The 21,340-nt window shown below is 35.9% G+C and overlaps 1 protein-coding gene and 1 non-coding gene across 2 annotated transcripts in view; one reads left to right on the top strand and one right to left on the bottom strand.

Moving 5' to 3' along the window:
• Window positions 1-21,340, bottom strand: part of IL1RAPL1 (interleukin 1 receptor accessory protein like 1) — a 1,385,702-nt gene that overhangs the window by 854,722 nt on the left and 509,640 nt on the right. The gene's annotated exons all lie outside the window — the stretch shown is intronic.
• Window positions 5,474-5,545, top strand: TRNAA-UGC. The gene has a single exon. It is a non-coding gene; the product is annotated as a tRNA-Ala (tRNA).

Genomic DNA, 21,340 nt, shown 5'->3' on the forward strand with positions numbered 1-21,340 from the left:
TTTGTGAAGGAGCTGTTAAACTACTGAGTAAATAACACAGTTTTTGAAATTATCATAATCACACATATTTATGTAACAGACCACAAGATCAAGGAACTGTTACCTTAATTACACAAAACTCATATATAGAGTTTCTTTTTTCCTTATCCATGAATTATTTTTAATCTTCATGGTCTATATTCAGTATAAAATAAGCAACAATGTATTCTCTCTCCATGGAATTTTGATAAGAAGGAAATCACTATCATGAGTAAAATAACACTTTGAATCTTCCTAGAACAAAATGTGCTTCTAAATAGCTCATCTATGGGATACTGACTTTGTGACTTTTTTGGCCTTCAATTCTATGTCATGGCCTTATTTTTCTCTGGGTAACCAAATTGGTAACCAAACCAATCTGGTTATAAACATATGTGATTAGGATTGCATCTGCAAGTGTATGAAGAGATGGGGCCCCTTTCAAATGGTTGAAATATGAGTGATGTATACTCAGTCACCTTAACTAGTTAAAAACCATGATTGAAAAACCTTTCACTTTGCATGCTGTTCATTATGCTGAAATTCTGCAGGATCTCATCTGGCAACCATTGGGTCGCAAAGAGTCAGACAGTGACTGAGCGACTTTCACTTTCATCCGGCAATGATTTTTCTTTGTTTATATGCTGTATTTGCTCAGTCACTCAATCAAGTCCAACTCTTTGCCACCCCATGGACTGTAGCCCACCAGTGTGACTCTCTTCCTACTCCCAAGTCAGACTGTTCCAGTTCGGTTCAGTCGCTCAGTCGTGTCCGACTCTTTGTGACCCCATGGATTGCAGCACACCAGGCCTCCCTGTCCATCACCAACTCCCGGAGTTTACTCAATCTCATGTCCACTGAGTTGGTGATGCCATCCAACCATCTCATCCTCTGTCATCCCCTTCTCCTCCCACTTTCAACCTTGCCCAGCATCAGGGTCTTTTCCAATGGGTCAGTTCTTTGCATCAAGTGACCAAAGTAGTGGAGTTTCAACTTCAACATTAGTCCTTCCAATGAATATTCAGACTATCCCAAGCAAGAGTCTATACCTCAGTGACTTTTGATTTATGACCGCTACACTCTCATCCTAAATATTCAACATTCCTCTACTTATGCACTTCAAATGCAGCACGCCTTAAACTAAACAGGACTCCTCCCTAGATTTGTCTTCTCTTGTAATTGCTCCAATATTGTCTGTTGTCTCCATCAGCCATCAAAGTGGCTACCGGAGTCCCTCGATACATTCTGGCTGGCTTAGCATTCTACATTTCATCTCCACTCACTTGGCAGGCACTCTTTATCATTTCTCACTGGACTATTACAACAGCTTTCAAATTGGTCTTTTTCTCCATTCGTTTTTTTTTTTTTTTCCCCACCCAGCCAACTCTGCACACTTCCACTAGAATAACCTAATTGTGCAGCTGCTCAGAATCTTCCAATAGCTCTCTATAATCTAAAGATACAGTCCAAATTCCTGCATGTGGCCTTCAAGGCCATTCATGATCATCTCTATATTTACTGCTTTAGTCACTTATCTCAACACTTCTTTTAGGAGCCAATATGGTTTAGAAAGCCTTTTTACACTCAGAACATGTTATATCTTTGCAAATTCTTTTCACATTGTTTGAGCTCTTCATGCACCTCTCTGCCCTGCCACCATGAGCTGAGGAATACTCATAGATCCTTCAGCATCACCTTATCCATGAAGTCTTTCTAAATTTACAACTCAGATATAGGCGGTTTCTTTCCTTTTTTTTTTTTTTTTTTTTTTTTGCTTTTCATTTCCCTTTCATACATTTAAAAAATCTAATTTATCACAATGTAATTTAAATAAATATTTCTGACCTCTCCCATGAAAACATGCTTCAAGGGAAAGATACTGCTATGGATTTTACTATTTTCCATGACTTATAAAATTTATGACCTACCATAGGTGAATAACAATGTCTGTGAATGAACGAATGAAGTGAAAATCCATCAGAAAAACAATCTGAGTTAGAGCTCCAAATATAAAGGTGAAATTTCACAAGGGATAGAAGGAAAGTTTTCCAGGTAGAAAATTCTACCCAGTAATAAGAAATAAAGCAAAGTTGCTTAAGCTATAAGAATATAGTACAGTGTACCTTAGGAGAAATACTGAATTTGTGACAGAAATCACATGGCTTTATGTCTTGATGGTGGTCATAGTTGTTCAGAGTTAGACATACATTGAAATTCTCTTTTATCTTTCTGACCTTTCCTCCTGTGGTATCTTGGTAGATAATTTTTTGAATAAAGGGGAGTTGTATAGAAGAGTAAAAAGATAAGGAAAACACTTATATACAATATAACATATTAATGTCAAATATTAAAACAGAGTTAGAAAGAGCTGGAAACAATTAATAATAAAGAAGATAAAGTATTTTCCTTTGAAAATTAGGAAAGGAAGAGTAATACTTTTAAATACTTCAATATAATTTTAAATTAACCATTCTAACTGATTTAACCTCTTTGGTCTTACTAGGCACTTTTGAGAAGGAAATATTTCTTATATAAGCAAAAGCAATATGTTTTAATGGATGAAATTATTTAGTAACTGTATATTTAGGTATATTTGCTAAAATATTAATATTTGAGATATACAGTTTCAAGTACACTCTAGCGAGAATAGTTTTTAAAAAGATATTAGGAACCATGACCTTTTTATTATAGGTGCACCAAGAGAGAAAGGGCTCTGAAATAGAGAGATCTCAAATTTTTCCTCTATGAATCAGCCTTGGGTATTGCCTAACTCAAGGATAAGTGCATTTATATTCTTCTTTTTAGCAATAGTAAAACACATTTCAAAGATGACCTCTGTACCCAAATAGTAAGATAACAGGCTCACTTATGCCCCTTTTCTATATAGAAATTGAACCAGAACATTTCATCCTTGAGAAATTATTACCTTACAGTACTCTCAAGGCTGGTCTAAATTTGATGAGAAAATAGCAAACCTATGCCATCATTTCAACATTTGTTGAAGTGTTTGTTTTTTTTTTCTGGAATTTTCTTCAAAATCATCAGTTTAGTTTAGAGCTAAAGAACATCTCATTCTAAGGGTGGACAATTAAGTATTCTTTCATAGGGAATGGATCATTGCTCTTTTTTTAACCAAAGTAATTTCTGAGTACAGTAGTCACTCCCTTCAATCAAATAGGTATCTTTCTCTTGTTTTCTTCATTCTAGTTTGTGAGGTATTTCTATTTAATAGTTTACAGAACTTCTGACATACAAAAAAGATTACTCTTTACCTTCACTGTCTAAGAGTCCAAGTGTTTTCCATACCTAAATATGTCTGGATGTTACAGAGAAACCTAACGTTTAAAAGTCCCTACTAACTCAAGTATACAAATTTCCCTAAAGGATCTTGCAGACTGACTATATAAGCACAAAACATAATAACTAGAAAGAATCAAGACATCAGCCAAACCAATTCTCTCATATATAAATTGAAAAGCAGTGTTAAGTCTAAATCCTTAAGACTTTGTAAGAGAAGAAGAACATGGTTGTTAACTGAAATTAAAAGCCTTAATTATCTACAGAATCTACCAGACCTTTCCTGGGTTCAAATCTCTGATGAACCATCTGTTCTAAACAACTCTAATTTTATCAGATTCATGTCAGGTTGATTTAGTTTAAAAGTGAATAATAAGAAACTGAGAGCCTCTCCTCAATGATGAAATATAAATATGAGGGAATAATCATGGTCACAGTTGAGAAACAGCATGTTACAAATATTCTAAGTTAATAAATGTAGATTAAAATGTTTGGAAATGAGCTCAAGAAATACTGCATTAACTGCAGACTTACTGGTGTTTCTGAAAACTTTGCACTGTCTGTTTATATCACAGAGTAATTAAATTACAGTACTGGTGAAGTCACAATTTTAAATTATAAGAATAGTACATGTTTATTAACAAGAACATAAAAAATAAATCTAAAAAACAGCACAAAAAGCAATATTTTGACGATCCAAACCCATGTTTTTGTGTGTGTTTTTGTATATGCTTTTATTTTAAAATTCCTACTCAATTTTGTTTTAAAAAGCAACTATTTAAGGCTCAGTACTGCCTATTAGAGATTGTGAAAATTGAAAAACTGAAAACATGATTCTTTAAGATGCTTATAATTGAGTTATGAGCAAACATAAGTACAACACCTACAAAGTCACTTCAAGATATGATCTACAGACTCAATTTTCTAGCAAACCTGTTGAACCAGTGCAGTTATACAGGGAGTCAGTTTCACTCATGTGGGTGTAAGGCTAAGAAACAGACAATGTATGGATGTTTTATTAGTAAGAGATACTATGATAAACAAAAGAGGCATGAGGAAGAAATAAATCTAGATATAAGTCCTAAGGAAATTATAATAAAAAGAAAAGAATCTTAGGATTCAGCAGGGATAGGACCGAAAGAAAATATTGGGTATGAAAATATATAATTCTAGAGTAACTTAAAGGGAAAAAAAATGGTATAATCAAACCAGAGTGATCAGTAGAAAAGTCTGCCAACAGAATAGAAAATAGCTTGGAGTGGGAAGAGAAAAAGAGGCAAGAGACATGTTAAAAATTATTGCAATAAATCAAATGTAACAGAATGAAGCCGTAGTGAGGGTGAATACAAGATAAAGATGAAAGAGACCACAAAGAAAACCAATAATATTTTTATAATTTTTATTATTGAATGGTAATGTAATATGATTAAGACCTTTGAAAACTAAGAATATAAGTTTTTTTTTTTTCTTTTTACTGGAGACTTTTGGAAAGAGGACAGAAAAGAGATACAGGAGAGAAAGATGCATATCTGTACTTCCCCTTCCTTATGCTTTGATCAAGAGGAAGAAGTATGTTCCATACATTGTGAGAAGCAGTGAGGACCTTTCTATCTTCATTTTTAACACTAAGAGAAAGTTGTTGTGCAAGGAAATTGTGGAAACACAAGAATCTATAACTCAGCTTATGAAGCAGGCTGACACGATTAGGCACAGAGGTGACTCGGTTTGCCCTCCCACGCCTTCCTCAGTTTTTGTACACCAGCGACTAAGCCCAAGGTTCTGGTAATCTTAAAATGGAGAAATAGCCTGTACCTGGAGAAAGATGGAAGACAAGATAGAAAATTTTAGGGATGGGTTTACAGTGGCTAAATAAGCCAAGGATCTTAGTAAGACCTTAATCAATTGAGAGAATTCGTACTCTGAAGTTTACCAACTGTCAATTTCATTCATCCCATACGAGCCGAGCACCCAGTACGTGGATTTCTGCCATTAATTCCCCCCAGAACCAGCTCAAAGAGAAGAGTTTAGTTTCCTGTCTACGACACAGTGTTACAAGAGCCACTTCTCCATACTTCAGATACTCTCTTAGGGAGACGTATAGGAGTCTCCAATAGAAAGCTATCTTCAAATGAGTCTGAGTTAGAAGAAAAGCTAGCGTGGGGATGTAGCTCAGTGGTAGAGCGCTTGCCTTGCATGCATGAGGTCCCGGGTTCGATTCTCGGCATCTCCACTTTTGCTGACCTACGGTTTCAGCTGACTTCATTTTTGGGGGCTCCAAAATCACTGCAGATGGTGATCACAGCCATGAAATTAAAAGACTCTTACTCCTTGGAAGGAAAGTTATGACCAACCTAGATAGTATATTAAAAAGCAGAGACATTACATTGCCAACAAAGGTCCGTCAAGGCTACGGTTTTTCCAGCGGTCATGTATGGATGTGAGAGTTGGACTGTGAAGAAAGCTGAGCGCCGAAAAATTGATGCTTTTGAACTGTGGTGTTGGAGAAGACTCTTGACAGTCTCTTGGACTGCAAGGAGATCCAAACTAAAGGAGATCAGTCCTGGGTGTTCACTGGAAGGACTGACGCTGAAGCTGAAACTCCAGTACTTTGGCCACCTCATGCGAAGAGTTGACTCACTGGAAAAGACCCTGATGCTGGGAGGGACTGGGGGCAGGAGGAGAAGGGGACGACAGAGGACGACTGGATGGCATCACCGACTCGATGGGCATGAGTTTGAGTAAACTCCGGGAGTTGGTGATGGACAGGGAGGCCTGGCGTGCTGCAGTCCATGGGATCACAAAGAGTCGGATAGGCTGAGCGACTGAAGTGAACTGAACTGAAAGCTAAAGAGACTACTTGAATTATACAGATTAGAATGGATTTAGATCAGATAATATCAAAATTAGTTTACCTCAGACCCAGTAGGAATGGAGATCAGAACAATTTCTGAGAATAAAGGACTCTATGTTACCCTACTCATTTATCAGCGAAGTGTCAATAATTTGAGACTCCATCACAAAACTCTAACTACTGTTTTCCTTTTACGGTTAAGGACTGCTGATATCCTGAATGAATGCTGGAAAGAGTCTACAGAATTTTTTTTTTTCTTTAATGAGGATTCAGACAATTCATGTAAGTGGGGAAAGGTAGGCCCTTTGAGCCAAGTATAGTTGTACCTTTTTTTGTCAATAATATATTAGCTATCTATCCTGTAGCTGGTTATTGAATGGGAGCCATTCATTTAAAAAGAAGTTAGGTGGGAGCAGAGAAGAGACTTTAACAAACAGATTCCCAAGTTGGTGAGACACAACATTCCTATCTTGTAAAACTACACTGAAGATAATGGAAAGAAAAGAGGAGCACAAACTAAGGATAAAAAGTACTTCAAGCAAACAAAACAACAAAACAATGTGGCTTCCATTCTTCAGTGTTGAAGTGATCAAAGAAGTGACAGTGCTAGGGTATCTATAGCATCTTTTCAGCTGTAACAACGAAAATATTACACTTATCCATGCCAGGGCTTCCCTGTTAACTCAGCTGGTAAAGAATCTGCCTGCAGTGCAGGAGACCCCACATTGATTCCTGGGTTGGGAAGATCCCCCGGAGAAAGGACAGGCTACCCACACCAGTATTCTTGGGCTTCCCTTATGGTTCAGCTGGTAAAGAATCTGCCCGCAATGCAGGAGACCTGCATTCAATCCCTGGGTTGGGAAGATCCCTTGGAGAAGGAAAAGGCTACCTACTCCAGTATTCTGGCCTGGAGAATTCCATGGATTGTACAGTCCATGGGATCACAGTTAGACATGACTGAGCAACTTTCACTTGCTTTCACTTTCCTCCCCTTTTGAGTATCTGTCCTATCTAAGTCTTCATCTCCACTCACCTAGAACACTATGGGAACTTAGTAACTGGGATACTGAGATAATAATAATTTTCACAAGGGATGACCATATTACACTTGTCATCTTAGCCCCTACAGTGTCTACAACAGAACAAGCAAGTGTGTGGGAGCTGTACCCATGATCCTCTTCATGAGTCACAACACATGCTATTAATTGGTTCCAGTGTTCTTCCACTTCTTTCCCTTCTCACAAAGGAAAGAACACTGTAGGCCTCTACTGATTCAGGAATTGGCACATATGATTAAAAAAAAAATCTACCATATTTGGACTGACACATTCTTGATGTTTTTGTTGCTCAGTCACTAAGTCATGTCCAACTCCTTTGTGACCCAATGGACTATAGTCTGGCAGACTCCTATATCCATGGGATTTTAGTCTGGCAGACTCCTATATCCATGGGATTTTCCAGGCAAGAATATTGGAGAGGGTTGCCATTTCCTTCTCCAGGGGATCTTTCTGACCAAGGGATCGAACCCACTTCCCCTGTATTGGCAGGCAGATTCTTTACCACTGAGCCACCAGATAAGCCTGGCCTAAATAAATGTTTTTTCAATGAAGTACTGCACAGATCCAGAACTGGAATTTGGGGGTGTATGAAAAGGAACTCTTAAACATAGCTGGGGACCAGATTTAGAAATAGAACAAATATCTGATCATTTCCAACCTTGATATCAACCCAAATATACCTCTAGCTAAATTATTTAGATTAACTTCATCTAAATAAAAGTAGATTCCTGGGATATAAACTAACAATTCCAGTGGGATTCAGAAAGCAAGGAGAGGAATTGAGATGACAAAGCATATTAGCATCATTTGCTTGTTTTTATGGATGAGCTTTTGCTTCAGTGTAAAAATTCCTAAAAATACAAAATGACAAAGTATTCGTTTCAGCAGGGAAGAATTTCTGTATCCTGCTCCATTTCAGGAATGGAGAAAAGGACTCGGGCAGGCATGTAGCTCAGCAGCAGGAAAAACAAATTAGCAAACAAAGACAAGCAGTGCCTTTTCTCAGTGACTGGGATCGTGGCGGTCATGTCAGCCTCAGTGTCTGCTTCCATACATCAGTCCACGGGTGTGTGTAAGACCTAAGCTTAGCCAATCAGGCACTCCACTGGGAATTTAGAAGGAAAATAGAACAGGTTTCTCTTGGTTAGAAGGTTCTACAGAGATTATTCATAAAACTCTGATATTGCACTGTCTAGAAATGCCCTTCTTCTGTCCATCCTCAGGGCCTATGATGTACAACAAACAACTCTTGTGACTGACACAATGTCCTCCTCTTATATTCATTCTCCTCTATTAAGACAGGAGGCCAAGCCAGGTTCTCTTTCTTGCAGTCCAAATACAAACACTAACAATGCAAAGGAGGACTTGCTTATGATGGAGACTTCACTAGCGTTCCCTAATAGGGGTTCTCAAGACCTGAAAAGTTTTCGTAGTTAATTCTCAGTCTTCATGTATCTCAAATCCTTACCACTTCATGATTTGACTTCTAACATTTTCACTTGTTTACATAACGAAGTATACTTTATGAACTGATCCTGATTTCTAATCATATCTGAGATAAGTAATAATCTTCCTTATAAAATTCTAGGACTCTGAATTTTGGGGAAATACAGTCAGAAAAGTAAAGGAAGACACAAGTAAAAGTCCTGATTAACATTAAGCTATTATTATCTTCAAGAGTCAACATTTTTACTTTTTTCTCCATTAAAATCATTTATAGCTTCCTTTCCACCACCTTTAGAAATGATCAACTACTAATTTTCCAGAGTGTACCAAATGCACAGCAAAAGTATTAGTAACCCTGAAATGTTCGCATAACTTTTCATACTCCCTTGTACCAATCTCATTATCATCCCATATTAAATGTGTTAGGCGGGCCAGACTTACGTGACCACTTGCTAGTTTCGGCTCATGATGTCCCGGGTTTGAGAAATGAACATGCAAAAACATGGCATCGGAAGACAGGAAGCAGGATCCAGGGGAATAATTACACACAAAAAAATCTGTAATTACCCAAGGTCATGCAAGACAAGTGATATCCATCTGTGTCAGGTCCATGTTAACGTGTCAGCCTCTGTTTCATTTGTAGTACAGCCAACTTCTCAAGTATCAGAAGAGGAATGGTGGAAGGTGTTAATTAGAGTGCTCATATCTGCTGCTTTGATGAAAATGATAAACATTCTAAGGCTCATAGAATAAAGATAACATTATGGCTCTTGAAGCAAAATATAATCCAGATAATAGTCTACTCAGTTTAGAAGGAATCTACATCATTTCAGTGTTTTTAACAATTCAAAGTAGCAATTCAAGATGAAAAATATTTTTTTTATTCTAACCATCTTCAGGAAACATGAGGATATAAAGACTATACATGTATTTTATCCTACTAGGCATGCAAAGTACTTGTCCCAAAGATAACAGAAGAATTCGCAAATTTCAAGAGAACCCCATATATGGCAAAGCTTCTAGGGACAGGTCACATCGCATGCACTCCAAAAACACTAATTTCTGAATTATAAGAGAAATGAACTGACAAGGGACCAGATGGTCATGGGGTGATCTGTTCTTGAGCAAAGTTAAGAGCTATTATCTCTAATAACATTCCATTCCTACTTGTAAATCTACACACTCCAAGTGTTTACTTGATAGCAACACCGGTAATGGCTGCTGGGTCTCTTACTGTTAATGTTCAGGAAAAGAGAAGAATTTTAAAAGTTTCCCCTAGCATGGGAACAAAGGTTCAAAATAAAAATTAGTTACTGTAAAAAAAATATGTATTGATATAATTATATGATAGAAGATCATAGGTTTCTCTTTAAAAAATGTCAGGGAGATAGGTGTACAGGTGAGTGTCTGTGTGTATTGGGGGGGCGTTTTCTATAAGAAAGATGTGAAGAAAGCAAAGCAGAGCGCCATTTAGTGCCATTAGTTTAGTGCCATTTAGTGACCTTTGCAACAATCTGAAGCTGAAGATAGCAAATGAATAAATTAGGACTAGCCACTGGAAATCATTTATAAAAGTATAGGTTGAGTTGGCCAAAAAATCTGTTTGGGAAAATTCCAAATGAACTTTTTGGCCACCACAATATAAAGCTCAACTACGAAACAAGTGATTATCATATGTATACATCATTTTCTCATTTAATTTCTTTGTTTGGAAGAAAAGAGCTCACTTTAAATCAACCTACGCTTTAGATTAAGCTCCCATATACTTAACATTTTTCTCTCATCATTAGGGCAGAAGAGACACAAAATTCATTTTATTTCTGCTAAATGTACATTATATTATGTAGGTAGTAGATAATATCATCAGTAACAACATTTCAAAACATTTCACTATGTACTTCAATTTCTTCATTGCACTAAAATGCATAATTTCAAAGGCATCTGATATATATTTCCCAAATTAGAATATACTTCCCTTACAACATGGACATCATTAAAGCAATTTACCTGAGCGGGCTAAGCCAAAACAACAACAACAAAAAAAAAACCTCGGTGGTTGAATCTTAATACTTTTAACAGTTTCGTAGAACAAGACTAAATGCATTTTCTGAGGAAGAAGGGGGATTAGGGAGGAAAAACTCTATTGCACAGAACAGAAAAGCTGTCTTGGATCTAGTTACTTTTATCCAGCTCTGACCTACCCTGACCTAGACCATTACAATAGAAACTTAGGCACTATGTCTTTCAGTCGTTCACAATACAGGCAGACTTACTGTTCTAAAGACCTAACTGACCATGCCACTCCTTCTGGTTAAAATGCTCTCTGGCTTCCCTCTGCCTATAGTATGCAGTCCAAAATCTTTTCAACAGCATAAAAATTCTTCACAACCTGGCTTCAACTTGCCCCTGCTCTCCCATCTTATTATCCTTCCCATTCACTGGATTCTCCAAATATCTGAACTTTTCAGCATCTTTTGAACAACACAAGCACTTTAATTATTTCATGCTTTCATCTGTTGTTCTCTGTGCGAGAAATGGCCTTCTTGCATCTCACCATACCAGGAAAAGTATTGGCATCTATAAACAACCTCAGATGAATGATCTTCCTTGTCCTCTTTGAAGATTCCCTAAGGAGTCTTTGTTTTCTGTGTTTCTACAACATGTTGGAGTATGACTTCAAAGTACTTATCAAAATTTATCCTAGTGGTTTGCTTCCATGGCTATCTCTTTCTTTCAGCTAAAGAAATCAATTTGGCCTTCCAAATGCCTAACAGAGTGCCTGGTACAATAGAAGATTGGGTAAAGCTGACTGAATGAATAACATGTAGAAGAAAACCTCGCATAAAGATTCATTTCATTTTGGGTACTACATGGGGTGTACACAAAAAAATTTGAGTTCTTAAAAAATTATATGACTGACTGGAGAGAAGGCTGTCACCAACCGTTTCATTATTTAGTTTATCTACATTGATAAAACAATTTTATGTGTATTAGGCTAATATTTAATAAAAATATTGTGTATTCTCATAGAGAAGGTATTAATGAAAATATATAATGTTTAAGAAAATCTCATAACATGAAACCAGTGATTATAACAACAGTTAGAAAATTCTTCTTGATTACTACAATCTATACCTCATTAAATAAAAAGGCTTATAGACTTCAATTTTTATTGATTATGTCAAGTTGCTAAGAGGGTTATATTTCACTAAATTGGACTTACGATTTCTTACTTCTATACTATGTTAAACTTACACATCAGGCATTGTTAATATATATATGTATTATTACTATACATTAGGTATTGCTTACTACTTTATATGAATGATAAATGCCTATAAACCTCCTAACAACCCTAAAGGGTGCTCTATTATCACTACAATTCTTTAAATGGGAAACTAAAATTTGGGGTAACTATTTCAAAGTCCTCAGTACATAGTGGTGAATCCAGGATTCAAAGCTAAGTAGTCTGATTCCAACACCATGTGAGTGAGAGTGGATGAGGAAGAGAAAATTATATAAATTGTTGTTCCTAGCATCCCACAATCTTCATTATAAACACTGTTATTTGCATTCATCTTGAATTCTAGCTAAGCTCTTAACTGGTATGAAATAACCTGTTTGGTGGAACACTTCAATGATGAAAGTATTCTAGCTTAATGAGAAATTGTCTATGCATTTGCAATAGCAAATTGCTATGATCCATTCACAAAAAAAAGAGAAATATTTTTTCACTTAAACAACCAAGCCCGCATTCAATTATGATTGAGAAGCTAACATTTGCCTCATTTCACCAAGACGGTAGTGCTTTGTTTGAGTGTGTTATTTCTTAATCTGAGTCACGGATGTTTGGAAAATCTTGTTTTATTTTTCCTACAAGTAACATGAAACATACAAAGAAATATTTAACACTTCAGTGTTTTAAATATTTAAGCAACAAGGAGCCTAGAAGAGCTTGAAAATGAATCATGGACGACTTCTACTTCCAGAATGGCAATATGAGGAGTTGCATAGTCTCATTCCTCAGGAAACAACTAGAGCTGGTAAGAAATTATTAAAATACACAGAAAAAAACAACTATTTAAATTGTCCTAAGGGCACAGAGCAAATTATCCTAAGAGAATATAGCAAATAAAAGAACATTTATTCAATAAACTCTACTAAATATCAATAAGAGCAGGGACACTCTGTGATATTTGAATCATCATCTATTCCCTCCACCTTTCACATCTCAGCAGGATGATCAAAATTCAAATATGGGCAAGTGTGGCCAAAAAAGTAGGGCTCCCTCTCTCCCCAGTCCCGACTCAAAGGCTATGGTATCTTCACAACAGGAGCAGGACATCAGCATTTCTCATCCGTTGAACCTCCGTGTTGCAGTGGCTAAATTCCTGATGAATGTAACTGAGAGAACAAGGATTTCTCTTCCTGTACTTGACTCCCACTCATAGGGCCAAGCTGAGAATACCGGAGCTGGGGCCAAACACCCTCCCCACATCTCATTCATAGGGCAGATGTAAGCTAAGACGACAGAGTCTACAGAACCTATCCAGCATGTTGCCTATACAGCAGGTGTGCCAGTCAAAGACAATCAGTCTACTTCCCCTATTCCCAGCTTGGAAGCAAAGATTTTGCCCAATGGAAGAATCAATCAGTAAGAGAGACCCAGCATTCTCCATAAGAACAAACTTTATCTGAGAGTATATGGGAGTTCAAGTCTAGGGATACTCCTGAAATAAATATACTCCTGAAATAAAATCTGGTGAGAGGCAATTAGGAAAAATTATATAGACCATGCGATAGCTAGTTTACCAGACAAAATCAAGGAGAGACAGCTAAAAGCCCCTCTGCAATGAGGAATAATTAAAAGTACATGCGTGCTCAGTCACTCAGTCGTGTCCAACTCTTTGTGACCTCATGGACTGTAACCAACCAGGCTCCTCTGTCCATGAAATTTTCCAGGCAAGAATACTGGAACAGGATGCCATTTCCTACTCCAGGGGATCATCCCTACCCAGGGATCGAACCTGTGTCTCCTTCATTGGCAGGCAGATTCTTTACCACTGAGCCACCTGGGAAGCCCAATAATTCAAAGATGTGCCTAAAAATTGTCTTGCACAGGAGCATGAGTATAATGGAATAAGACTGTGGAGTGATTTATACCCCCAGGTATCCTCCAAAACAAAGCAATCAGCAGACAATTAGTGGAGCCTAAAAACTGGGTCTAACACCAGCAAAGACAGACAGTTTAATAGATCAGGAAAAAAAGAAAGATGAACAGAGACTTCCTGAAACTTCTATCAATCCAGGGTGCCTATGTGCATGTCTGAAGCTGCACCCTTGAGAAGTGGCATCATAGCTTCATACTACGGGGGAAATACACTTCATTAAAAATATTCAGCCAATCACAAAACGAATAAACAATAAAACAACAACAAGGATCCCCAGTGTGTGTGTGTCTGTGTGTATATGTGAGAGTGTGGAGGGAATGTCACTATTCAGAGTTGCTACATTATCAAAAATGTCCAATTTTCAACAAGAAAATTATGAGACATGAAGAAAAGCAGAAAAATGTGTCCTATAAACAGAAAACAAAGTGGGCAACAGTAAATGCCTTTGGAAAGGAATAAATGTCAGATTTAACATAGCATTCAAAGCAGCCATTATAAATATGTTCAAAATAATATAGGCCAATATTGATATATTTTAGAATGTAGAGGAAGCAATGATGACAATGTTGCATCAATTAAAGATATCAATAAAGACAAATAAATTAATATAAACAGCCAAATGAAAACTGTGGAGTTAAAAGCTTACAATAAATGAAATAAAAATTTGCTAGGATGAATCAATAGTAGATTTGAACTAGCAGAAGAAAGAATCAGTAAACTCTAAGTAGATCAACAGAGAGCATGCAATCAGAAGAACAGAGAGAAAACTGAATGAGAGAAAATTAACAACCTTAGAGAAAGTTGGGACACCAATAAGCATACAACATCTACATGTAATGGAAGTATCAGAAGTAAAGAAAGGAGAAGAAAAAAAATATTTGAAGAAGCAGTAGCTGAAACTTCTCAAGTTTGATATAAAAAAAAAATCAATCCACACATCCAGGAAGCTCGACAAACTCCAAGTATGAAAAACAAAGAGATCCACACTCAAATACATTATAATAAAAATGCTGAAAGACAAAGGGAAAATTGGTAACTAGCAAGAGGAAAATGACTCATCACTTTCAAAGGAACTCCATATATTAACAGCTCATATCACAATAGAAACTATGAAGACCAGAAGGCACTGGGAAAACATCCAAAATGCTGGAAAAAGAAAGCATAAATCAAAAATATTATATCCAGTAAAATTTTCTTTCAAAAATCATTAAATGTGCCTTTTTCCTGCCCTGTTGTTGAGGGTAGAGTAATGATTGTCCATGGAACTGGTTGAGTATATGCTTTCTCCATTCATTCATTTTTATTTGGGTAGATTTCAATAATCAGCAGGATAGGCTGTAGGAAGCCAGATTGTGGCAGGAGTTTCAACATTACAGGGAAATGGGCCTGTAAAGTAACTGGTGTTTATTAGTAAAAATTACCAATGTCTGAAGTCCTATCCCCAACTACCTACTTATATATACATTTTTTAAAAAAATCACTAGATTTTAAAAACACAATAGGGACAAATATCAAATTTTGGAGGAAATTACATTGTCTAAAATATGTACTGGGTTAAATTGACTGCATACAATTCTGGACTATGCATAGTTTGCCCTCTGGTCAGAAACTACTAGGATATTGTCAAGAAGGTACTCTATTACTGTGTTATATATGGCATTGCTTCTGATGCCTCAGATGGTAAAGAGTCTGCCTGCAATGTGGGAAATCCAGGTTTGATCTCTGGGTCAGGAAGATCCCCTGGAGAAAGGAATGGCTAACAGTATTCTTGCCTGGAGAATTCCATGGACAGAGGAACCTGGCGGGCTACAGCCAATGGGGTTGCAAAGGGTCAGACATGACTGAGTGACCAATATTTACACTAACTATAAATTAGGCATTTACAGTAGGGGGATACTTCCCAAGACCACTAGAGGATGCCTGAAATCAAGGAGAGTACTGAACCTTACAAATAAGATTTTTTTCTATACATACTTAGAAAAAAGTGTAATTTATAAATTAGACACAGTAATAGATTATCAACAATAATAATATAATTGAACAATTATAAGAATATGCTGTAATGAAAGTTATGTGAACTACGAAGACCCAGTATGTAGGCCCAGTGTTTGGTAGCAGCTTCGTAGTTAAGGCTCAAGGAGCAGTACAAGAAATTGCCTATAGAAATTTTCCTAATTAATATTAACACACTAATCCTGATGCTTAGAAAGTGAACAGGTTTTTGGAATCTTTTCCACAGAAACGAAAGAGAATTTTAGAAAACATCCTGATGCCATTCTTGAAATACATGGACATGACAAAAGAATCTGGAGTCAAAGAAATCATAATAGGAGGACAAAAATGAAGGAAAAAGGTAAGAGGAAGCTCATAGAAACAAAATGAAAAGATGGTAAAAATCCTAAATGAAACCGATACAAGGGGAAATATAATAGGGTTGTAAAGAGAATTTATGCAACATACAATCGAATCAGCATGAATTTTTATTGTTTGAAATGTTATTGCCTTTACTATTTCTTCACATTAAGCACACCTCCAAGTACTGCTAATTATTACTTTAAGAAAATGTCTCTACATATCTTGCTTTTGATTTACATTGCAATATTCGTCTTCTAGAATCACACCATCTCATCACCGAATCATAGAAGCAGCCATTTACCTGGTCTGAGACAGTACTATTGAATGATATCCTATCTTGTAGCATTCTTTAAATGATTTATGTTTATCATTACACATAAATTTTCCAGAAGAAATTTCATTATAGCACTCTTCAATGTTAAGAAAAATTATCCAACTTGGAAAGAAGCACTTGCAGGAAAAAGAATGCAAGCAAGGCTATTCTGTGTTACTTCATAACACCACTCAGGAGATATTTATTTTCTAGGAGAATATACCTGTGTTTGACTTTGCACTTTTACTGTTATAGTAAAAAATATTCAAATTACCTATAACCAATGAGATAAATTGAAGTTTCCTTGTACACTTGAAATTCAGTTCCACATCACTGCTTTCAGCCAACTCTAGTGCAATACCATTCTCTTGTCTGAAAATATATTAACTCAAGAATTACATACAAGACATGTATGTATGTATGTACATGCAAGAATTACATGCAAAACATATACAGTATAGGCTATGGAATGGGAATAATTTTTTTCCTTTTATCATATATCACTCATATTCAGAATTCCTCCTACTGTATCTCTAAACTTTTTTGAAACTGAAAAAGTTCTAGTATTTGGGTCCATAATGTTAAATTTTTGTGTACAGATTAATTTGATTAGGTTTATTTTTATTTTCTGGTATAGAGTTTAGCTTTGAGTTTGAAATGACAACTGAAAAACGACCACAATACTACCAACAAAATGCTTTATGTGTCATATCCATTTTCTGAAGGCTAGTTTATAAATACAATTTAAAATACCTGAAATTATACAGTTCCTTCATTGGCAGAAGTATATTCAGCTTAACTACCTTCACTATATGACTTGTAATTGCAAGGAAATCCACTCACTCATAACTTTAATGTGGTATATCATCACACCCTGCATCTGTTCAGTTTAAAACAAGCATGCTCATTAGACCAGGTGCTATGATTTCCAAATTGATTAGTAAAAGCACTTTATAGTTTGGCACAGTGTTTTATAGTTTGTAAAGCACTTTCAGAATTATTGCTCAATGGTTCAGTTGGTATTAAATAAACATTTATCTATTGTGTTTGTTAAATACTGTATTTTTATTGCTAGAATATAGTACTTAACACAATCAATAAAATACTATATTAATGAATAAAATTAGAAGCATGGATTACCTTTTTCAGACATTAATTTAAACCTTTATGTATTTAAAAGGAACTGCCCTAGTAAAACTTTTCATATATACAAAATAAGGACTTGACATTCTTGAAAGTGTTTGTCACTCAGTCGTGTCGGACTCTTTGTGACCCCATGGGCTGTAGCCCGCCAGGCTCCTCTGTCCATGGAATTCTCCAGGCAAGAATACTGGAGTGGGTTGCCATTTCCTTCTCCAGGGGATCTTCCCAAGCCACAGGTCGAACACGGTTCTCCTGGACTGCAGGCAGGCTCTTTACCCACTGAGCCACCAGGGAAGCCCAAAAGGTGTGTTGCTTCTGCATCAGGGAATCGAACCCCCATCTCCCTCATGACAGGCGGGGGTACTCACCACTATACTAAGGAGGACAACGGCTGACATACTTAACTCCCATTATAAAACTAAGGAATACTCTGAAATAAGCCAGTCTTTTAAATTTCATCCTAAGTGAAAATAACCTTATAAAACAGCTGTCTATTAAAAATAGTTAATTTTATAAGTCATTGCTGTTTAGTTGCTAAGTCGTGTCTGACTCTGAGAGCCCTGCCAGGCACTTCTGTCCATGGTACCAGGCACCTTTGTCCATGGGATTTCCCAGGCAAGAATACTGGAGTGGGTTGCCATTTCCTTCACCAGGGAATCTTCCTGACTGAGGGATAGAACTTGCGTCTCTTGCATAGGCAGGCAGATTCTTTACCACTGAGCCTGCAGGGAAGCCCTAATTTGATAAGTAAGCACTACCAAACATTTTAACATTAATATACACTGCATATTTAATTGATAAATACTGATAAAATCAAGAGAATGCCAATGAAGCCTACAGTGGCTGACTGTTTGGAAGACACAGATGAAGGTTGTGACTACAATATACATTGACGTGTTTCATGGCTGTATGGTTTTTCTGTGTCATTATTCAGCTTTGCGGGTACGGGCCTGGACAAATAAATAAATCTATTTGACTTGGGTTTACACATATAGGTTCATGTGATGGGAATAAAGGGGCAACATTTTAGAAAATGTGTTCTGCAGTTGTTGTCCAAATGACAAAGAAGACATAGAAAAAACAAAGCTTTAAGGAATGAAGGCTACCACCAGGAGGTTAGGAAACCACAGCAACTAGGAAGAGAAGAGATGTGAAAAAATTCAAAGTAGAATGGGCTACTTCACACTGGTGGGAAAGAAACCAAAAGGACAGTGAATAAACCACAGCTCCCAAGCCATTTGAGGACAAGAAAGAATAATACATGTGCCATTATCAAACCATCTCAGAAGGCAAATACCATAAACAACCACTGTTTCATCAGTTGAATACTGTTAAGTATTCCCTACTTATAAAAAATTGACTTTACCTTTTCATACATCACCATCTTGTTACTCATGCTGTTGGGTCCAAAGAATTAATCACGTGTTACTTCTTTAGGCAAGTTTGGCAAAGTAATTTTAATTAATTTTATTAAGGGACAAAAGTTCATACAGAATTTCCAAAGTTTAGACCTGATAGAAGTTTTCTATTTTTTCCTTAATATAAAATTATACATCTAATTCTATTTTAGCTTGTCTAAATTTATCCTGTAGTTTGGCCCCAAAATTTTAACTGTCTAGCTTGTCATATATTTACAATATCAGTTTGTAAATTTACTTTAATTAAATTTGGAATTTTACATTATATCTAGGAGTAGGTATTTTTTAAAAGATATCTCCACATGAAGAAAAAGGACAGTTTCCAGAGAGACTAGTCAAGATATTTTAAAAATATTTATATCATTTTCATCTTCACTTGCCTAATTACTGTACAATAATAATACAGATGCTAGAATCCCTAAATTAGATTGACAAAAATAAAGTATTTTTAAATAAAACTCTTATTTAAGTTTCTGTATTGCATTTTACTTTAAAAAACTAATTTTAATATAATTTTTTCATAATCTTAGATCCAAAATTTCAAATTTAGTACTTTTAAAATATGTTTAAACAGTTTTGTTGGCTGCCTTGGCATTATACATGACATTAAAAAAATTTAAAATGGTTGTAACAACAGTCGTGCAGACATTTATCATTTATACTCAAAAACAGGCAATTTATCTATAACCACATTTATAAAGAAAATGTACACAGTGGGTAAAGCTGATCAAATTAAAGACATGGTTTTATAATGTTGGTCCAATTACTTCCAACAAAATTATAAATATGAAAAGACAATTATTTTGGTCAAATACATTGATCATAACTTTGAATGCATCATGCCAGTGATATGATTAGATTTCATACTGAAATCTGTGATAAATGTTTATAAGCTATTCATTCATTCAGTGCATACAGTTACTGATTCAAAACTATGTGGTTTTTATTGATAGGCTAAAGTGTAACTGCCTGTGAATTTACCTAAAGCCACCTCTGAAATAATAGTCCTTCAAAAGAAACCAATTTGACAAACACATATAAGAACCTCCCCTTTGTCAAAGGAACTTTACTTAGTACTGGGGACAACAAGAATAAGACCACTGTCCAAGTCAGCACTTATTTCACAGTCTAGGAGAGGAAACAGAAAGACATAAAGGCAAACAGTTCACTGGAAGAGCAGGAAAAAAGCTGAAAGTGCATAGAGAAGGGTACAGAGAATTCTGACTTGAGGAATTGGGGCATTTAAACTGAAAAGACACTGTATTAAATAGAGAAGGAAAAGGGAGATAAAGGAAACAGACATTTTCTCAGTAGCATACAATGAATAACTGTGATATAGGCTTGCAATGAGGACAAAAGTTATTTAAAAATGAGCATTTCAAACCTTCTCCCATTTCCCTGACTTTGACAGAGAAGAGCTTTGCTTATCGAATCATCTTATAAGGTTTTTTTTAATTGTAAAAAAAAAACAAAAAAAAAAAAAAAAAAAAAAAAAAAAAAAAAATGAGTAATGAGTGAAGAAGATAAAATACAAAAGAAAACAAACAGGCTAAATTTATTTACAACTAAAATGTTGAGGCAAGTGGAATAGAAAAATAAAGCAATGACTGCTGAGTTTCAGAAAGTGGGAAGAATTGTTGTGGAAGAGAGAATGAGAGGCTGCCCTTCTAATCAAGATTGGACTCTGGGGAGACACAAATGGTGGACAAGAATATTCAAGATGTTAACTGTGAACTAGAAATAGTTCCCCCCAACACCTTGGTGTTTCATTGTGAGACAGATGAGATAATATTTAAATACTTTATTTACTCTTTGGATGTCAGACTGTTTCCTTGAACTAGATACCATTCAAAGATTGAGCTTCCTAAAGTCTGGTGATTATGTGGGTTACATAGATTGGAAAGGCTACGAAGAGGAGTGACAGAGAAAATGATGAACATGTATGTGTGGGACAGACTGCACAATTTTGAATGCCTTTTTAAGAAGCTTATATTCTCTATGCAATGGGGAATCATGAAAATTTTTTTTAGCATTAGTGATCATGTGAACAGATATGTGTTTTAAAAAGAGAAATCAAGCAGCAGTGTATATATAAGGTACTATAGAAATAAGAAAGATAATGGAGGGTAAGGGAGGGAAATATTAGAAATAAAAGTAATAGATATTCTAGATAGATTTTAGAAATATAAGCAAATGGTTAGAGCAATAGGTGAGATATAGTTGATGAGGGAGAGAGGGATAAAAGATATGCATATTTCAGTCCCTCTAGG

Source organism: Cervus canadensis, chromosome X, assembly GCF_019320065.1.
Source record: "Cervus canadensis isolate Bull #8, Minnesota chromosome X, ASM1932006v1, whole genome shotgun sequence".
NCBI lineage: Eukaryota > Metazoa > Chordata > Mammalia > Artiodactyla > Cervidae > Cervus > Cervus canadensis.